The sequence below is a fragment of the Balaenoptera musculus genome, chromosome 10 (genome assembly GCF_009873245.2).
Source record: "Balaenoptera musculus isolate JJ_BM4_2016_0621 chromosome 10, mBalMus1.pri.v3, whole genome shotgun sequence".
NCBI classification, from domain to species: Eukaryota; Metazoa; Chordata; class Mammalia; order Artiodactyla; family Balaenopteridae; genus Balaenoptera; species Balaenoptera musculus.
This window is the reverse complement of record NC_045794.1, coordinates 73,608,404-73,629,450: the sequence shown is the minus strand read 5'-3', so window position 1 is coordinate 73,629,450 and position 21,047 is coordinate 73,608,404. Positions and strand designations below refer to the sequence as shown.

General features: G+C 42.7%; 1 long non-coding RNA gene across 1 annotated transcript; it reads right to left on the bottom strand.

Annotated features, from left to right (window-relative positions):
- Nucleotides 1-302: 302 nt before the first annotated feature.
- Nucleotides 303-18,822, bottom strand: LOC118902843. Its single transcript, XR_005021603.1, has 3 exons — nt 18,723-18,822; nt 572-576; nt 303-338 (listed from the first exon to the last, which is right to left on the bottom strand). It is a non-coding gene; the product is annotated as an uncharacterized LOC118902843 (long non-coding RNA).
- Between the last annotated feature and the right edge of the window lie 2,225 nt (nt 18,823-21,047).

Sequence of the window (21,047 nt, the reverse complement as noted above, 5' to 3'; positions counted from 1 at the left end):
AAGGAAGCAAGCGGAATGAACATCTTGAAGTTTGGGGTAGTAAGAAGGCAAGGGATGGGTTTCACAAGCAGGTGAAAACGTAACTGTGATGTTCTGTTCTTTATCTGTGTCCTCCGAAAAGGTCAGAGAGGAGAGCAAGAGAAGGACACAAAACTACGATGACTCTCAGGAGAAGGATCTGTCAATATTGCGGAATCTTATGTACATTAATTGTATTGTCTGGATTGTGATGAGAACAAAATGCAATATTTTCTAATAAAGTATAATGGAAAAGAATATATATGTATAACTGAAGCACTTTGCTGTACAGCAGAAATGAACACAACACTGTAAATCAACTACATGTCAATTAAAAAATAAATTTTAAAAAATGTGATTTCTTGAGATGGAATCCAGTCCTGTTGAAGACGCTGTGAAGACTACTGAAATTACAACAAAGGATTTAGAGTATTGCATATACTATACTTCAAAAAAGAAATAAAATAAAAAATTTAAAAAAAGAACGAAAAGCAATGATAACCTACAGTGTCCAGAAGAATGCTTTGTGAAGAGTTGCACACCGTGTACTCACATTTACTTAAGCAGTATCCTAAGTGGTCCCTAAGTTGTTTACAATTCTGTTACAAATTTTTTAAAATGCAGAAAATACTGAAAATACCATCATATACTATAATGGAAACATATAAACATAAGGCTCTTGATGCTTAAAGAAGCGCCTGAACAGAAACCGTCCCTACTGTGTAGCTTTCATAACTGATTCTAAGCCTTTTGGGAGTGAGATGAGGAAGGAGGAAAAGGGGGAGAGAGAGATGAGACTGAAATGCACAGATGCCGAGAACATGTTAAACAGGGGAAAAGCCAAAGTGGAATAAACCCACTCAAGTGATACATGTTCTATCTTTTCACTCTCACAGAGGCAGGCAAACTTGACCTCATCATTATTCACTCAACACGTGATTTCCTGGTAAAATACACAGTCAGCCAGAATGCTAAAAGCAAGACCACCCACGTGCTGGATGCCTTTGGTACGTTTACCAGGCCAACCCCTGGAGAGTAAAGGGTTGTGTTGTCAGGGACACCAAGACAAAACGAATGTGCATGTTCATGGTTTATGGTGAAGGGAACACACAGGGGGACCCGGCCTCTCTGCATTCTGGGTCAGGACCCTAGAAGGGGATCTATAGGGGAAGGCAGCCATGGTTGAAGAGAAGACTTCTTAGAAATGATGTGCATTTGTTCTAAACGTGCCTATAAGAATCCAGGATGTCTCCATCTCATACTCAGATAAATTATTCTCCCATTGCATGCGTCTCTGTGACACACGTGGGTGGTGTCACCTAACTGAATTCTGGAGTGGGAAATTTGAACCCAATAGAACACGTTACCATTCATGAATGCATCTAGCTCATTCCAAAACCTGTCATTTTATAACAAGAATTCAAACAGTGTCTCCAACCTGGATTCATAACTCAAAGTACCCAATTTTGGAGAATGCAGCCTAGAGGGAATGGCAAGTTGTTGAATTAACATCTCCCATTCCGAAAGGGCTTTGCTTCCAGATGGTCGCAGTAAAGAAATCTAAGGGTCCTTGCTGTGGTCACCAAGAAGCTCAGTCTCCAATATCCAATCCTTAACAAGCCAATCAGATATAGAGGGTCCTGGACACGTGAGACCAGAACAAACAAGACCAAAAAGCAGAGACCAGCCTCTCCTCCAGGCACGGAGGACCTCAGCAGCTGAGACCTTTCCTATTGTTTCCAAAACCCCGCCAGCGGGGCCTCCAACCACGACCTGCTCAGGACAGAGGAACAGTTTAGAGCCAGGTGCGTTTCCATAACCAGGTTACTCACCCAAAGGCGGCTTCCTACCCAAACCGCTTCTCCGCTGCAAAACCAAACCAAGCTCAGGTGGTCGGCGGCGCCTGGAGGAATCCGGGGCTGGTGCTGGAACCAAGGGACCCGACGCCACTGGCGCTCACACGCAGGCTCTCAGTGCCCCCGGGGGCCACGACCCTCCGGCAAAGGTCCCTCTGGACTCCCTCCCGCTGGCTTCCGAATTGGTCACCAAACCAAGTTCGTTTTGCCGGACGCACAGCAAGCCCAGATGCAGACGGTGGAAGCGAGGAGAGGGTTTCTTCACGAGGCAGTCAGGCGAGGAGCCGGGAGGACAGGCCTGACGTCCGCCTCCGAGAAAGCCCGGGCGGGAGACTGACGGATCAGGGTGAAGCTGCGGGGCGGGCTGAGGCGTGGGCAGCGCGGGCAGGGCGGGCACAGGCGATTGGGAAAACGTGCGGGTAGGGTCCTTCTGCGCAGGCGTAACTAGGCTCTAGGCCCGCGCACGTTCACAAGGGTCCCGCGGACACGCGCGCAGGCCCAGTGGAGGGGTCTGTGGTCCTATCCAGTCTCATGCTCAGCCCCAACTAGACACAGCTGAGACTCCAAGTTCCTGGAAAGTAACTCAGGCAAACAGCTCACTGATTAGGCTCCGTACTCATTGGAGAACATGAAGTCTTCACGACTTTGATTAGTTGAGGGCAGGTGGAATGGGTTTAACCCTCGGGTTCAGGCTTCAGTCCCCCCATCTTTGGATCATTCCTCCATCTGGAGGGAAAGGGGTGAGGTCAGCACTGGGTACTTCCTGCCTATAAGGGGTACAGACCCGACAAGGGCTTGAGGAATGAAACCGGTTAGCACTCCTTTGAGAGTATTTTCTGGTATCTGGTTCCAAGTTCACCTTTGGACGCCAAGAAACAAATCCCACCTATGTGCCAGGTGTCAGAGCAGCCGCAGGCCCAAAATCGGTAACTGAATCTATAAGATGTACCCTCAGGGGGCTCACAGAATGCCAGCCATGATGAACACTTAGGATTTTTAGGGGCTTTATCTAGGACAGTGTCCAGCGGAGATTGTGTCTCACCTGTTTACATGTTCTAGTGCCTCCATCATTATCCTTTTGGCTGAAACACTTCAATATGAAATATGGAAGGGACATAGGCTGGGAATACTATGGTTCCTCCAATATGTGGACCAAGTCAAACCTTGACAGTTGTAGATGCCAGGGTTTGTTGGTTTGTTATTAAATCCGAGGATCCCATGACAGGCAGAGAGCAAAGGTTCGGCTTAGGCGAGGGTAAGACAGGGGACAGGTGATCAGCCTAATTGATAGGTGCCACCTGAAGTCAGCAAAGTGGGGGATGGTTGAAAATTTGACCAGCACAACCAAGGGGTCAGCATGATCTGGTCCAGAAAGAGGTTTTGGAGGACAGATCCAATGCTAGAGAGATTCCCTACTTTTGCCCAAGTAGAAGAAATCCTAGTCACTGAGTTTTCTTTCCCGGGCCCAGGAGGTTAGAAACACAGGACTGACTAAAGAACAGATACTTCTTCTACCCCAGCAAGTGATGGAAATGGCTTTCTGAAGAGTGTGACTTGACCAAAGCCACCATTGCAGCAAACCCACTCACCTTGATTCCTTTCTCACAGCTTCTGAAAAGCAACTTAATATCCAGCAGGGTTCACCTGCCCTCTGCGAGAAGTCCGAGTCAGGGTCCGGAACCAGCCCAGGTTTGCATGATCTTGGTCAGAGTTTTTCTTCTGCAGCATGGTTTCCATTTCCAGTCACATTTCTTAGAAGGTCCTGTCCAGCAGGGATGGAGCTGGTCTTCTGGATGTTTATCCTCCAAGATTTCATTCTAGAGACTCACGATCTCCCCTTTAGAAGCTTCATTCAAAAGGTTTTGCTATGAGTCCAAAGTGGGGGATCCAGATGTGGCAGAACCCAGCCGGCCATTCTCAAGCACCTGGGCAGTGGTCTTGGTGGGAACCACAGCCCTGGCGAGAGCTTCCTTCCCATGAGGGAGCAGCTCTCGGTGTTTCAGTTCAAAACCCCAAAATATTTAACAGAAGGCTGAGAAATCAGCCTTTTTCCTGCAAAGGACCCCCAACCAGGGGGCATTCATGTGATTAAAAGGGGGTGCACACTTGATCAAGAGGGGGTGCACACATGATCAGAGGGGCCTGCAAGTGATGAACGGGGGCTGTGCACCTTCACGTGAGGCATTGGAGGTGAGGCAGGGATTGGTCGAGCAGGGGATGTACAGAGAGCAAGAGAACAGCCATCTTGAGGTGCCTGACCACACACTCCTTATAATCTTGGTCTGCCCCTCATCCTTGATATCCCTGGGATCAGGTATGTAGAGGTGCCCTTCAACCAAATACCACAAATGCAATACAGACAGCAGCAGCTAGACTATCAAGAGTCTAAGAGGTGGGCAGACTTTGGAGCCAGACGCTTCCTTTCACGGAAGTCCAGAGGATGACAATGACACCTCGCCGTAGACCCAGCAATCAAACTCATTTCTCAATGAAGCCACTGTTGTCGCCTGGTCCACAAGCTGATTCCCTCTGCTCAGGCTAGGGAACAAATGTCAAATGTTTAACAGGCACAGTACAGGGAAGATCATGACCACTAGGCAAAATACAAGCAGTAACAGCCTTCTGAGATAATACCACCCCTGCCTGTGGTTTTCCTCCTGGCCTGCAGTACCATCCCGCCTGTCTACCCTCAGTCCCCATAGCCGGTGCCCAGTACTGGAGAGGCGCTGTAACAACAGAATCCAAGGTTAATATGACGGTGCCTTCCGCCAGCAGGGGGCCTGGATTAATTACCTTAGTGGTCTTAGGTGGGGCTGGGTAGAAGACAGGTGAAATCTGTAGGTCCCTCTCTAATCCTATCCCTCACAGGGCAGCAAGCCCAAAGCATCGGGGATTTACCTGCCAGTCCCATTTTATAAGGTGTTCCCCTGGGGGTAGACCCTGTGATGAGGGCAAAAGCGAGTTATTGTCCTGACTGGTAGTTGGTGACAATCGTTCAGTGGTCAACAGTTGAAATTGGGTTGTGTTGACTAGCGGCCTCTGGGTTAACACAGCATAGGCACTGGGACGACCGCTCCTGGGATGTTCAGTTATAGTTTGTAGGGCTTGAGGTAGCCTCCTGGGTCCACATGTGGAGAAAGCACGTTTCCATTTCAACTGTTGTTTAAGTCACCCACTCATCCTTTCAGTTAGCCCAGCAGCAGTAGGGTTTGTAGGGCAGGAGGAAAAGCCAGTGTATGTTATTTTTGTTGGCCCATCCCTGAACTTCACGGCCGGTAAAGTGGTTGTTCTGTGTTGCTTGGGGACTCTGGTAGGGCTTTTGGGATGTCTTCCACCTGGTGTAAGGCATTGTAGATGGCACACAGCTGCTGTTCTATCTGTTCCATCACGCTATATCGTTGCTCTCCCCCCTTCCATAGCTGGGACCAGAAGCCCAAGGGTACTCATTATTTTGCTGTTGCCTCAGGCCCCAACCAAACCCTTCTGGGTAACTGGCAACATCCAATTCACAAGCCTGTCCCTGAGTTAATATCCCTAAAGCCCGCATCTGTAATTGTTTAGGCGTGGTGGGTGTGGGTATGCCTGTATTTTGTAGATAATCCAGGTCCTTGCGTTTTGTCTGTATTCACCAGCCATCCTCACACAGTCAATGAACCGGGAGCTCAGCTGTGCTACTGTAAACTGGAAAGAGACTGAGGTTAGCGGTGTATGTCAATATAATGGAAAAGAAAGACAGCTCGCAGGGTAGTCAGCTGCCACAGGGCCTCACATGCTAGTGGACAGACAGCCCGAGGTTACCCCCTCAACTTTCAGGCCTCAGATACCAGTGGACGGCCACCCCGGGAGTACCGTCACAGCTTTCCATTCCCCATCCTTATTTCCTGACATCATGGTGCTCACGGGAGTTTCCCCGGCCTCCTGTGGCTTGTCAATTGTTAGGCTGAACCCCACAGGCCTGCAAGCCCTGTACTTGCCCAGCCCGGAGACTGAAGAAAGAGCCCAGAGACAGCCACAGAGACATCCATGGGTTATTGGACAGGGGATCTTACTCGCGAAAGCAAAAGGTCCCGGAGCAACATTCCCACCCTGTGTGGCCACAAGCAGGACATGACAACAATCTTCGCTACCGAGGGGAAGAGGCTACCATTTATAGGGGGAACTATCATCGGATTGGCTTATCAGTTACCGGGGAAACCAGCAGCTGAGCCACATCCCTCACAGACCCTCTGGTTAATGACCATCATGAGGGTAGATGTTTTCCTTTAATAAACTAGCAAGTGGAGCTGTGCTGGCCTAAGGATTAGGACAAGCACTAGCTGGGGCAGGGGAAAGCACATTCACGTGCGTGGGATGTAGGTGAGGCAGGGACTGACGGAAGAGGGGATGTACAAAGAGCAAGAAAACAGCCATCTTGACTGGCCTGACCATACAAGAGGATTGGAAGATAAACCGTCTGTTCGTGGGTAGAAATATTTGGCTGTTGAGGAAAAAAAATCCAAATATTTGGAGGTTACTGACCAATAATTATGCTCAACTCATGAGCAATTTTAATGATAAAAACAGATGGGTCTATAGTAGATATTTAAGTGGAATTATATCAATACACTATATGCTTCATTTTCCCTCATGGCTGATACAACATTCTGCCTTAGCAAGTCACAAGATCTTAGACTTCATGAACCAGAGGATTTATGAATGTACATTGAATCAAGGAACACGGTGTAATTTCCAGGTTGTTCTCCATAAGCCCTAACTGTGACTCAGCCTGATAACACAATGGTAGCCTGGGCTTACTAGGAAAATAGGTCAATGGCTTGCCAAGAGGCAGAGGTTAATGGGGGTGGAGAGGGTGTGTGTATAACTACTTTTTTGTTTGCAAAGTCCGTCAGTTGCATTTTCTTTTGGGTCAAATCTCAAGCATGTTTCTAGTAAAAATAAAGACTCTGATTTGAGATTCTTCTCATAATAAGGTAGATTTCACAACAAAGGCAGTAGGAGAAGTAACTCAATCATCTTAAACTTCTAAATTTATAAAGTACATGAATAGAAATAATTGACAGAAATAAAATACAAAATGTAATTAGAAATATCAACAGTTCAGAAGTAGAATTTAGTTCATCCACATGACACAAAGTGATACAAAATTAATAAGGCAGATTTAACATCTGTGCAAAAAACTACGTGGAAATATAAGCAAGTTTGCTTTTTTGCTCAAGTGTATTTTAGACAAAAGTTGACCATGTTCTGCACTACATAATAAAGTCACAACTCTACATTCCATATATCGAGAGTAAATCTTAAAATTAGACATAACAAAATAAAATAATCACACAGAAAATATGAAAAGGGAAACTTAAACTCCACTAAATAATATTTGGACCAGAGAAGAAACCCCAAAATGTAATGAAGAGTATTTTTAAATACAAATAGAAATGCAATATGTCAAATTAGATGGGATACAGCCAAAACAATAAAAGTATGAACCAAGGATGTCCCTAAAAATGTAAAGAGCAATCATAATAAGTGAAAGGAAAATACAACAAAGTTATATAAGGAAATGTGAAAAATAGCTGGCGCTTCAAAAATTTTAAAGTTAATCATTAACCAAAAGGATAAAAAAAAGCTTGTTTTACTTCAAAAGTAATCAATAAAAACACAGTTAACTTAAAATTTGGCCATTCAGGTTACCATTGAACATTTTTAAAGTAAATGTCAGCCATAAATCAGAATGTGAATATTTGAGAAATCTAATAGAAAAGTGATTTATGTTGTTGTTTATTTCAAGAATTTTTAGTGACTCTCGAATAGCAGCTAAGTATGTACTTTTTATCCAGCTTTGTGTTGACAGAAGATGGATACGTCAGGCTGGCATTAGTGTAGCTGCTTTGACACAAATCCTTTTCTTTTACCATCATACGCTAATCCTTCTGCAGACTCCAGGTTTGGAATAAGAAGTGTGGCTAGGAGCAGTTTGTAGAGTAGCACATTGGTCTTCTGTGAACAGGAAACTCTTCACTTGCATCTCATTCTTTGAACAGAAGCTTCTAAGATCTATCATTAAGAAAATTTATCATCTGTCTTGTTCTTCGACCTCTGTTGCTTTCAGTGACTCAAAACCAGGACGTGGCAGGATGAGAATGGCACCTATCCGTTTTTAAATCTTTATTTCAGAATGATTTCATGTTAGCAAAATAATACATGTAAAAAGTTTTAAAAAGAAAAAGGAAAAAAAAAATGTCATGTATCACATTCAGATGAGACACCTCTCCACCTCACTCAAAACCCACCACTGTTTGTCCAAGATATTCGTGGTGCCAGGAGAACAGAGGATGAGAAGCCTCAGTGGGGCAAGGGCTTGTGATGCTCTCTGCTGGATATACAGGGGGACCCTTCCAAGACTGGGGCAAAGAACTTCTTGTTGAGTTGACTTCAGGATAATTTTGCATCTCATAATTCTAATGAAACACTATCGCTGCCTTAGGTTGTTTCCTCTGCTTAATCCCCAAAGGAAATCCCTTTGCTTTTCAGAGATAAAAAGTTAGTAGAACAAAGAGAAAGTCAGGGGAAGCACAGGGGCCTTTCGCTATAGAATTTCACTGAAGCATTTCCAAGCCCGGAGGATAGAACCCAAGGGCTATACTGTTTATTCCTGCACCTGGATTGAATATCAAGGTCTGTGAGAAGATGAATGATTTAAAAACCTGATGTTCTTGTAGGGAGCTGTTGCTTTTTTAGAACTCTAATTAACAACTGTGTCAAAGGTAAAAAATCACATAAAAAGTTCAAAGTTATTAGATCCTCTTTCTGCACTGCTCTCAGAGAGTGATAGAATTGCTGGGTGCAAAGGCCTGCAGTGACTGGTGACGTTGATCATTCTCTCTCTGAAAAGGAGAGATTAAAGATGCAACATTCAGGGTGAGAAGAGAGCAAACTGCTTGAGGTGGCAGTTCTTAACTCAAGGGAACACCTGTCTTAAGACTTTCATCATTTCCTTTTTCATTTTGTCCTTAAACTGAATGATTGAGGCAAAAGACACAGGACTTGATTTTGAACCATAAAAATCATGATCATGAAAAACACATATGAAAGGAGACATCCTAGCAGGGTCCTGACTTAGTTGTTTCCAATATAGCACACAAGAGAGCACATCAAAGCTCAGTTCATACCCAAGGGTGTTTCAGAATCAACAATGGGAAGTAGTTATATTGTCAATGTAAAAAACTAGAGATGATGAAATCCTAGATTATATTTATTCACCATTAATATAAGCATTTGAAGTTTTAGACGGATTGTAATAATCCAGTTGCTGTGTAGCCAAAACGTCTTATTAGCAGCTCTTCTTACCCCCCATCTGTACATCTTTTTAACTAGTGTTAAACTAGTTAGTGTTAGTATCAACACTAACTAGTTAGTATCAACTAGTGTTGATCAAGTTGGCTGCTGGTTTAGCCAGAGTTGCCGACAGGCAATCAACAGACATGTTTTGTTTGGCCTCTAGAGTATTTTGTTTTTCAAACTAGGTGCCCATGTTTAAAAAGGAAAAATTTCACATGAAAATCCAGATTTCTGGCTTCCACTGAAAAATAGGAAGAACTGGTAATGTCATATAGTGCATATTACATATTATATTTTATATTATTACATATCATGCATCACTTTCACATGGTGGTAACCTCCAGTTCACTTGTCTGTTTGTCCTTGCGGTCCTGACCTGCTGTGTTGAATCAGTATCTGAACAGCATGGCTTATGTGTCTCAGAAATACAGTTCTCATGATCTTGAAGACTCAGAAATGGTAGAACTAAGGACATGGTAGATGTCCTTAATGGTAGAACATTTCTCTATTTTGAGGAAATGGAAATACACTGATGGATTAGTGCCAGGACCCGGGCCACACGCATGGTCTCTTCACACCAGAGCCAGCCCTCTTTCCACTGTTCTATGCTGCCTCCTTTGGTTTCTATTTTATTTCAAAATAACTATATTTCAAAAACCATAGAGCTTTAAAATAATGTTAAGTGAAAAAAAAAACCCTCACACTGTACAATATGATTAGAATGGTGTTAAAATAGTACATTGAGAAAAGACTTTGGGTAGTGGCATTGGGGAATTTTTTTTCTCACTTTCTTAATAATTATGCATTAACTTTTATAATAAAATAAAACTCTATTTTTACACATTCTAAACACACTGAAGCAGACGCTTTGCCTTGTCATGACCATCCCACCTCCCTTTGCCAGAAACGCACTTCCTTGCTTCCCTGTAGCTCAGATTGGCCTGGTGCCTCCACCCTGACTAATGAGACAGGAGGCGAAGTCTGCTGGTGGCTCCACATTTTCAGAACTTTCAGTCTTGAACACAGTTATGTGAAAATGCCAAGCAGAATTCTGGAGGCAGAATTACAGATTCTAACCTTGAGTGGAAAACAAAAGCAAAAGCATAGACCTTTTCATGCACCCAGTTTTAGGTACCTGCATTCAATGGTATCCTAAGGTTTATGAAATTATTAGGTTTTCTATTACTTGCAGCCAAAAAATGAATATACATAAGAACATTTACATTTTCTTTCAGATACATATTTTCCAAATACTAGCTAAGTAAACTGAACTAAGAGCCAATACTTTTGATTATCTTACCCAATGGAGAGGAGTGGTCTGGAGATCAACAGAAGACTCCTCATCATGTTCCCCTCAAGAGCATACAGATGATCATCCATTTTAGTTCATTTTTCACAAGTTTGGTTCTAACAATCCTTGAGAGCCATGGGACTGATTAGGTAGGGAAATCTTTACTATGATCATTCCAAAAAATGGAAAAAATGTATATTGATTTGATGTCATAAAAGCCTTCTGCTTATGCCAGAGATACAGAGCACATGCTTAGGATGGGCTGCCATTTGATGTGCTTCGTTTGTGATGCTGGTTATTGGGGGTGAGGAGGTGGGACCAAGAACTTTAGAGAGAGGATGGGGGAGGGAGGGGAGGGCAGAGAAGCTGCAGCAACTGGAAGCCATTTCAGAAGGAGGGTTTAAACGTTTGCAGATGGTTAGCCTGGAGAAGACTTGGAAAACGCGAGAACGCCTAGTTAAATTCTTATGGGTTCAAGGACTAGACATCCATTTGATTTGTTTCAGGATTTGTTGCAAGAATTTTTAGAAGGATATACGTGAAAATAAAGAAGGCAAGAGTCTCGATGACCCTGCCAGGCAGAGGCTAGCTTATGGGAGGTTAGCTTACCACTTGGCAAGGAAATTGTAGCTTAGAATAGACGATGGAATATTCAAGACCAGCTCCAACCCTGAGACTCTATGATCCTGTGGTTACATCTGCTAAACTAGTCAATGTAGAAGTCATTCTGGGACTGGAGGAGATTCACACGTCTAAGATGGCCTTGAGGAGTTTTGAGCCTCAAGAAACTCTTACAATAGTTAGGCTCTGAATCTTCTCTGAGGCAGATATTTGACAAGCAGTAGGCTTTAAGGGTTTATTTGTATCCCAAAGGGACCCTAAAAAAATTTAAACCCAATTCATCACTAGGGTTGATTTAAAAGAGTAGCAAGTGCTTGATGGTGAGGAGGAGGCTTAAGTTTCTCAGCTCTTGTCACTGTTTTGAATTGAGGCATTGAAGTTCTCACATTAAAAATGTGTCTGAATGGAATATTACTCAGCCATAAAAAAGAAAGAAATAATGCCATTTGTAGCAACATGGATGGACCCAGAGATTATCATACTAAGTGAAGTAAGTCAGACAGAGAAAGACAAATATCATATGATGTCACTTATATGTGGAATCTAAAATAAGATACAAATCAACTTATTTAAAAAACAGAAACAGACTCACAGACATAGAGAACAGACTTATGGTTACCAAAGGGGAAAGCGGGGGAGAGGGATAAATTAAGAGTTTGGGATTATCAGATACAGACTACTATATATAAAATAAACTACAGGGGAACTGTATTCAATATCTTGTAATAAACCATAATGGAAAAGAATGTGAAAAGGTATATGCATATAAATGCATAACTGAATCACTTTGCTCTAAACCAGGAACTAACACAGCATTGTAAATTAACTCTACTTCAATAAAAAAGTGTGCGTGTGTGATAACACACCTCATCACATAGTAATTTATCAAATGAATTAGGCAGTAACCTAAAAACAAGGGACAGATAATTTCAGGAATGGCAACTGGAGAGTAGCTGTAGGAGTAACTTGTTACATTAATGTTCGGTAATTTCTTGGGTCTTTTCCTCTGGGGCAGTGTTTGGGGGAAGGAAAAGAAGCAGAGAAAGGATGGAAGGAAGGAGAGAGAACATCTAATCGGACACCTGCTCTGGGACAGGCCCGGGCACTTTCTGAGGCTTCCTACAGTAAGTAGCTGAGGCCTAGAATCCATCTCTCATCTACCTGGGTGATGAATGAGTGATGGCCCATCTTCAAAGCCAGCTGTAGTCCTCTGAAATCACTGCACTTGTGGCATTAACATTAACTGTTCCACAGGAAAGGAGGGAAAATCCGACCTGTGTTGATTTCTGTTCATTGTTTGCGTTAGATCAAACTAAAGCTTCGACGTTAACCTAGCATGGGAGTCTCCTTGGCTGACCCACGCAAAGGTACAAATATTTGAAGTCACTGATGCTGTTTGGGAATTACTGCAAGTGTAATAATGACACGTTGTTCAGTTCTTAGCACTTTGTGAGGACCGGTCTCGAGATGGATTTTACTTCAAAATTACGAGGCAAAAGGTTGAGATTAAGGTTTAAAGAAAATAACCTTTGGAATTCAGCCTCCAGTGGGGGAACTGGCAAGCAAACTGTGTTCAGTATTCTTTTCAAAAGTGTCCTGAATGTAGCCGGGCTCCTAGAGACCAGGGCTTGCCAGGTGGGGCTAAAGAAAAAGAAAAATCCAATCATGGGAAAGCATGCAAACAGAAGAAGAAAAGAAAAGCCTGGAAAAGGCAACTCAATCCACTGGCATGCTTATCCTTTCCTCAGTGAGCAGCCGCTGGGCCAGCCTTGCCCCTGCCCTCTACTCTCAGGGGGCCCCTTCCTCACCCCAGGACACGCTAACCGGGTATAGAACTACCCAGGGAGCTGGTGTTTGTCTGGGGACACTTGGGTGGGGAGAGGCTTACCCGAGCCAATTGCAAGACCCCAGTTCTCTGCTTACTTAAATTCCACATTGTGGAGGACGTTCTGGTACCCCGGGCCCCAACATCCATCCCACCCCCCTCACCATTGCGTAGCCAGCATGTATGGATGGATGAGCCCTGGCTGGTCCATGCGAACAGGCCAATCCCATTTCCCTGGATCTGGTGATTGGCTCAAGGGTCGTCTGAGCAGGATGGGCACAATATGTTCTTTGCCTGGCTGTGAAGGCAGAAGTATTAGACCCAGTTGCTGCTTACAGCATCTTGAAATCTCTTGAGGGAAGTCACTCTGCACATAAGCTGACACACACAAGGAGGCAGATTCATGAGGATAACAGCAAATGGCCTGAGCCAGGCCCTGAGGGAGCCGTGCCCGAGGCTGACTACCTTCACGCCTTTCCCATCAGCATCCTAAACGGTTCACACAGCCTTAGAGACTAAGCACCTGGAGAAACACAAGTGTCACTGGCTGCTATGTGATAGGTGTTAAGTGGGGGGGAAAGTGTTCCGTGGCCAAAAACGTTTGCAAAATATTGAATTACACAAAATGCAGCCACTTGTAAGCCATTTATAAACAAATGCATTTTTATAAATGTCCAGGAAGGAACTATTATATTAAGCATATTCAACTCAGAACCAAATGGATTATTTGTTTCTGTTTTCATTTGTTTTCTGAGAACACATTAGCGTTTCGAGAAACACAGTTTGGGAAGCTTTGCTGAGTCATTGTCAGGTATTTACACTCTAGGAAGTAGCAAAAGAGAGAAGACAGTAGGTACTGGACTTGGAATGTAAGAGAGAGAAGCCAGGACAAGAAGCAGGACTGCTGCTTCCTTCCCAGACCCACGCAAGAGCTTCCGGAACCGAGAGGACTTGCTTAGAGGGTGACGTGCCATGCTGGCTGTGTACCATCGTCACCTCTGGGCTTTCTAGGACCAACCCCCCACCTCCTACCCATATTCTAATTCAGCAAGCCTGCAGGGTCCCAGACAAATTATATACATGTACATATGTAAGATAGATATAAATAGATAGATAGATGTCTATATCTTATATAAGAACAGATATGGGTACAGATATTTGTTTTATGGCAATATTGAACCTTCTCACTTTAAGAGAAATGGTAAGTAACCTAATGTCTCTTGCTTTAAGATACTCTTTAATGTTTCTCTCTCTTTCTCTTTTTTTTTTTTTTACTTTTTATTTTGAAATAATTTTAGACACAGAAAAGTTGAAAGAATAATGAAAAGAATGCCATATACCTTTTACCCAAAGTCCCTAATTCCTAACATTTTGATACTTTCGCTTTATTATTTTCTATCTATGTATCTATCTTTATCTATCTGTCTAGCTAGCTAGCTAGCTAGCTAGCTATTTTCCTGAAATAATTGAAAGTTGCAGACGTGATGCCCCAGTTTCACTGGAAGTGTCAATGTGAACTTACTAAAAGACAAGGACATTCTCCCACATAGTAACCACAATTCAGCCATCAAGGGCAGGAAGTTGACATTTACACAGTACTACCATGTAATCCATTCACACCATTCAAATTTCACTTATTATTCTAATACATACTGCATCCCACCCCCCTGATTTTTTTTTCTTCTATTTCTGGTTCCACTCCAGGATAATGTGTCACCTTCACTTTGGATGTCTCTTTCATCTTCTTCAATCTGAAATAATTCTTCAATCTGTCCTTATCTTTCATGACCTCTATATTTTTGAAGATTTCACACCAGTTGTTTTGTAGAATCTCCCTCAATTTGGGTTTGTATTATGTTTCCTTAAGATTAGTACTATTTGCATTTTGCCAGGAATATCATGGAAGTGAGGCTGTGTTTCTCTTAGTGTGTCATATCAAGGGACATATAGTGTCAATCCATCCCATTATTGGCGATGCTTATTTTGATCTCTGGTCATTTTCCGGCAGGTGTATTTAAAATAATAAACCTGAGGTCAAATGCTACCATTGCAACTATGAGGGTTGCCTTTGCTCCAGCCCTGCACAAGAAGATAAGAAAAGAATACAGAATGAAAAGAAAAGCACAAGAAAGTATATTTACTAAGGACAACCAGATTTTCTTAGTTTAATAATTTCCTTGATTATGAATGAGAAGAAAAACCTGGTTTTTCTTTCTCTCTTGTCTAACAGAAAAGGGTGTGTTATGGTTGGCACATTCAGGAAGTATCAAGTTTGCTGTTAAACAGATTATAAAACATGTTTATGCAATAGCAAACCATGAGATTATTCTAGGTCATGTTTCTATTGCTTACTCAGTCATCTATTTGCATGAATCAATTTTAACCTCCAAAGTTATCCAGTGTAATCCAAACATTAATAGTGCATAAGTTGCAAATGGTTCAGAGAAATGCCAGCTTGGGGCTGGAAATTTCAATTGTGGAGCAGCTGTTTCAAATGTAAGTGGCACACTGCGGAAACAAGGCAGATGGACTTCTAAAGGACATCCAGAGTCCCCTGGGGGTCGGGGCTGCACCAGAATCCCTAGATAGCAGGGGCTTGGAGCAGCAATCTGGTTAAAAGAGGGATGGCTAAGGGTTGTCTTCAAGGTATAGGCAGCACACTTTTTAAAACTTAGATTACATACAACAGATCAATGAAAGTATTATTCTCTAAATAGGCTTTTATACCCGCCTCATATACTACTGAGACAATGTCCCTTATACGTATCAAGCAATATGATTATTTTTAGTTGTAACAAATGGCTTAAACCAATCTGGCCAATGGATGATCATGAGGTTCTTCCTGAGAAATTTCAGCAGTTTCTTGTAACAGGCTAGTGGGCATTACTTGATCCAAACCAGGTAGTGTGTCACAATTCAAGCAAGTCTCGGGCAAAAAGGCCAGACATGTGTACACATATTAGCAAGCAGGCAGGCGCGACTCATAGCTTTGGACACCTCCCTCTCTGTTGCTGTGGATAACAACCAGCATCTTACAGATGTGGTCTGAAGGAGACTTGCTGACATACAGCAGGATTATACAGGCGACATTTGAGTTAGATCAAGCAAGAGGGTCCTGAATGATGTGGAGGGACCCAAGGCAAAGAGGCCCAAGACCACTTGAGAGTCACCAAAAAATCGAAAAGTGTCACACAGCACAGATACATTGAGCAAGTTCTTGTGTTGTTGCTTTCTCATTACAAGTTTCTCATTCTGCTTATTATGGAAAAATAAGAAAATATAGTCGACAAAAAGTATCGGCAATCCATGATCCAATTGGGCATGGATTACCAATTTCACACATGTAGATACATATAGATAGATACCTACAAATAAACATATAATTTTTACAAACATGGGAACTTTGTTTTTCTTCTAAATGTATAGTCAATAGCTTTCAATATCAATGCTTATGTTTGAAAGTCAGCACTGCTTAATAAATTGGTTAACTATTACAAATCTGCTACTGCAAGGCTCTTAGATTGTTTCTAACTTCTTGCTCTTACAAATAATCCTGCCAGAGAACATCCTGGCAAAGTTCTTTAATTATTTCCTTAAGAAAAATTCTTGGAAGTGATGTTGCCAAGTGAAAGTTCATGCATATTTAAGTTTTCTTTCTTTCCTTATTTCCTTGTCCTTAAGTAATATGTGTTCATCTTCTTAACACTTGCTTCCTATTTCAGTGAGAAAATAGATGTCACCAGATCATTTCCACTATCCCCAGCACCACTTCTACCATCTTCCAACATCTGTTGCTGTGAGCTCTGCCTTCCCTCCTCTTCCCTTTGGGCACTGGATGCCAGCCCCCCTGCCTTTCCATGGACACTGTTCCAGCAAGTCTCTTCTCTCTTTCCAGCACCATCAATTTTTCCTCTCTTTCCTGTGGATCATTCTCATCAGCATAAAACAACTCTTATTTTTCCCATCTTTAAAATAAACAGAACCCTTCTCTTGGCCCCGTTTCCACTTCTAACTATAGCTCTATTTCTCTTCTCCCCTTTGCAGCAAACTCCTGAAAGAGTTGACTTGATTCACTGGTTCCAATTCCTCCCATTCTTTCTTTAACCCATTTCAATAAGGCCTTCATGTGCACACTCCACCAAAACTATTCTTGTCAAGGTCACCCATGACCTCCAAGTTGCTATAGCCAATGGACAGCTTTTCGTCTCTTCTTACCTAACCAATCCACAGCAGCTGACACTGACCATGAATCCCTCCTCCTTGAAAGAGTATTTTTTCATGAGCCTGCAGAACACCATGAGCTCCTGGTTGTCCTTCTCCTTCACTTGATCCTTCTCAGCATCCCTTGCTGGCTCCTCCTCATCTCCATGAACTTAACTCTAGAATGTTCCAGAGCTTGGACACTTCTTTGCTGTTTACAGGCAGTCTTTTGGTGATCTCATTCAGTCTCTGGGAGTTAACAAACGCCCAGATGTAACTCTCCAGCCTAGGCTCCTTCTCTCACCTGCGCTCCACCCCCAACTCCAGATCCAACCGCTCCTTGACATTGCAAATACAATATGTCCAAGACTGAAACCCTGGCCTTCCCCCTTCCCCTGGCCTTGCTCCTTCTACAGATGTCCCTATCTCAGTCAATAGAAGCTCTAACTAGGGCCATAAACCTTGGAGTCTTCCTTGATCTCTCTTGGTCCCTCACGCTATCCATCCAAACCTTCAGCAAATCCTGTTGGTCACACTTGCAGAATATATCTAGTACCATACCATTTGTCACCACTATTCTGGTCTGAACCACCGGAACATCTTGCCTGGACTGTTGAAATAGCCTCATGACTGATCTTCTTGCTTCCACCTTGCTCCCCCAGAAACTATTCTCAACACAGCCAGAGGGGTACCATTGAAGAACGTGCCAGGTCATATAACATTTCTGCTCAGAATCAGACAATGGCTTTCCATCTCACTCAGGGTATAAGCAAAGCTCTTGTAAAGACCTTAGAGTCTTATATAATTGGTCTCATTGCCTTTCTAAACTCAGATCCTGTTACCTTCCCTCCTCTTGCTTGCTCCGTCCTCCGCTTCAGGGCCTTTGCAAATGTTGTTCTGCATGGAAAGCTTTTCTGTGTAGACACCTGAAAGGCTTACTGCCTCACCTCCTCTCAGTTTTTGCCTAAATATCACCTTTCTCTGAGCCTTTCTTGACACTTATTTAAAAATCACAGTCCTCCCACCCCATTACTCCTGATACGCTACTCCACTTTATTTTTCTCCATATCACTACATACTTTATTTATTTCCTTTGTTGCCTAGATCCCCCCCATTAGAATCTAAGCACCATGAGATTTGCTGTTGTATCTCCTGCACCTGGAAACCCCCCAACAAGTGACAGGTGCTCAACGCATGTCTGTTGAGTGAATAAATCTTCCAAAAAAATTAGAAAAGTGGGGGCTTCCCTGGTGGCGCAGTGGTTGTGAATCTGCCTGCTAATGCAGGGGACACGGGTTCGAGCCCTGGTCTGGGAGGATCCCACATGCCGTGGAGCAACTAGGCCCATGAGCCACAAGTACTGAGCCTGCGCGTCTGGAGCCTGTGCTCCGCAACAAGAGAGGCCACGATAGTGATAGGCCCACGCACCATGAAGAAGAGTGGCCCCCACTTGCCGCAAATAGACAAAGCCCTAGCACAGAAACGAAGACCCAACATAGCAATCAATCAATCAATCAATCAATTAAAAAAAAAAAAAAGTCACAGGCTGGCAAACCTGTACTCTAGTAATATTTACCATAGCCAACACTTGGAAGCAACGAAAATGTCCTTCTACAGAGGAATGCACAAAGAAGAAGTGGCCCATGTACACAATGGAATATTACTCCACCAAAAAAAAAAAAAAAAAGAAAAAAAAATTAGAAAAGTAAAAGGAGAGAGTTAGAAAAAAATCACCCATATATTTAAAAAGGAAATTTTATTCAGCCATGAGAAAGAAAGCAATCCTGCCATTTATGATAATGTGGATGAAACTTGAGGACATTAATCTAAGCGAAATAAGCCAGACAAAGAAAAACAAATACTGTATGATCTCACTTAAAAGTATAAACTAAAAAAGGTGATAGAAAAAAAGAGTAGAATGGTAGTTACCAGGGGCTGGGGGTGGTAGATATGGGGAGAGGTTGGTTAAAGTGCAAATTTCCAGTTATAAGTTCTTAGGATCTCATGTACAGCATGGTGATTATAGCTGATAACACTGTAGTATATACTTGAAAGTTGCGAAGACAGTAGATCTTAAATGTTCTCACCCCAAAAAAGAAATGATAATTATATAATGAGATGGAGGTGTCAGCTAACGTTATGATGGTAATCATTCTGTAATATATAATTATCAAATCAACACACTGTACACCTTAAACTTACACAATGTTATATGTCAGTCAATTATATCTTAGTAAAGCTGAAAAAAAATCACCCATAACCACGCTCTCCAGAGAACCATTGTCTACACGCAATTAAACTCACAGTCTTTTTCATGGATTCATATGTATTTTTGGTGGGGTCACTCTGTACATAGTTTTAAAACCTGCTTTAAAATTTTTGACATGTGCATAATTTAGACTTTGAATACATACCCCTACATAGCTTTTCAGAAATACCAAGTTATACATTGCTGGGAGTTTATGATGGTCCATTTTTGCATCTTCTCCCCTGAAACTTGCTCTTATAGGATTTGTTTTGTATATAAGCCAACCAACATTAATAAGTGTGCCTCTGATCTTGAAATCTTTCTTAGCCGACTTTACTTTCAGCGGCTTCCCAGATTCCTGTCACCTTCATCACTTCTCACTGTGCACACACACCTCCTTCTTCCCTAATAATTGCAGGGATTCAAGAGAATGAAAAGTGCACACTCTCGATGGAGAAAATTTCCAGAATTTCAGAATCTAGCTTGTTAAAACTCAGAAAGCCTGATAGTTTGAATTAGGAGGGCCAAATGTAGACTTGTGATATTTTGACGACTCTCATAAATGATTGCTGCCCTGTACAGTCAACCGCTGCACTGTGTGACTCCAGGGGGTGCCATTGACACCGACTACAATGAAAAGTCACCCCCTGGGAGTTCTGCAATGTGGCAGCCCCCTAAAAGGTCTCACTAGATTACACTCAATTCAGTTTTAAGGAATCGTTTCTGAGAGGCTTTCTTTCTCTGGCTCTGCCCTTCCCCCTCACGATCTATTGAGCATTTGTCTAAGAAAAGCACACTTTCTATTGTGATAGTCAAAAATTTTTAATTATCCTTTTTGACCCTTTCTCTGGTGGACAAGGAAAGGGATGCAAGCCATTTGGTCCAGTAAAATAACCAGACATGTCTGCCAAATAAGTTTGCTAACAGGTCTCTCCGGGGGGGAGCTTGGGAGGAAAGCAAACAGCTGAGCTTTGAAACCCATTACATCTCTGGTGGGTCAGTCAGCCTCTGGCCTCTTTGGACCCTGATGCCTTGTTTGCTTCATCTATTTACTCTGTCCCTCAACCCCTAACTCAAGCCCCACGTTGCATGTGATGGGTCTTATGTGTGTGAATCTATTCTTTTCTCATTGCTGTAGGAACTTTTCAAACACTTTTTAGACCTAAGAATCCCTTTCTACCAAACCAGCAATCCAACAAACACTTATCCAAAATGTTAGCAAACAAAATAGATCAAGGCAGAGCTGCTCTGGCTGAAAAGGTTCTACTTCTCCCCTGATGGGGCTCTTTTGAACCTCTAGGCCTCTTGGAAGCAGAATCTGAAAACCTGGCACCTCTGCTGGAACTCACGCACAAAGGATCCTCTTTCCTCCCACCCTTATGCAGCCCCCATTAGATTCCCCGGGACATCAGAGTGAGGCCCTTGCTTAAGGTGCAAAATTTTAGAGGGGAGCACCGAAAAAACTCAGTAATCAAGACAAAGAGCATTTTAATATAATATTTTAAACAATCAAAATTAATGCAAAGAATCCACAATGAACAAAATATTAACATGTTAGATAAAGTTAGAGACATGATCAGCAATGGTGCCATGCTGAGCCACAGTGAAGCCTGAAACAAAAGGAAAAATGAGTCATACTGAACTTAATCTTGA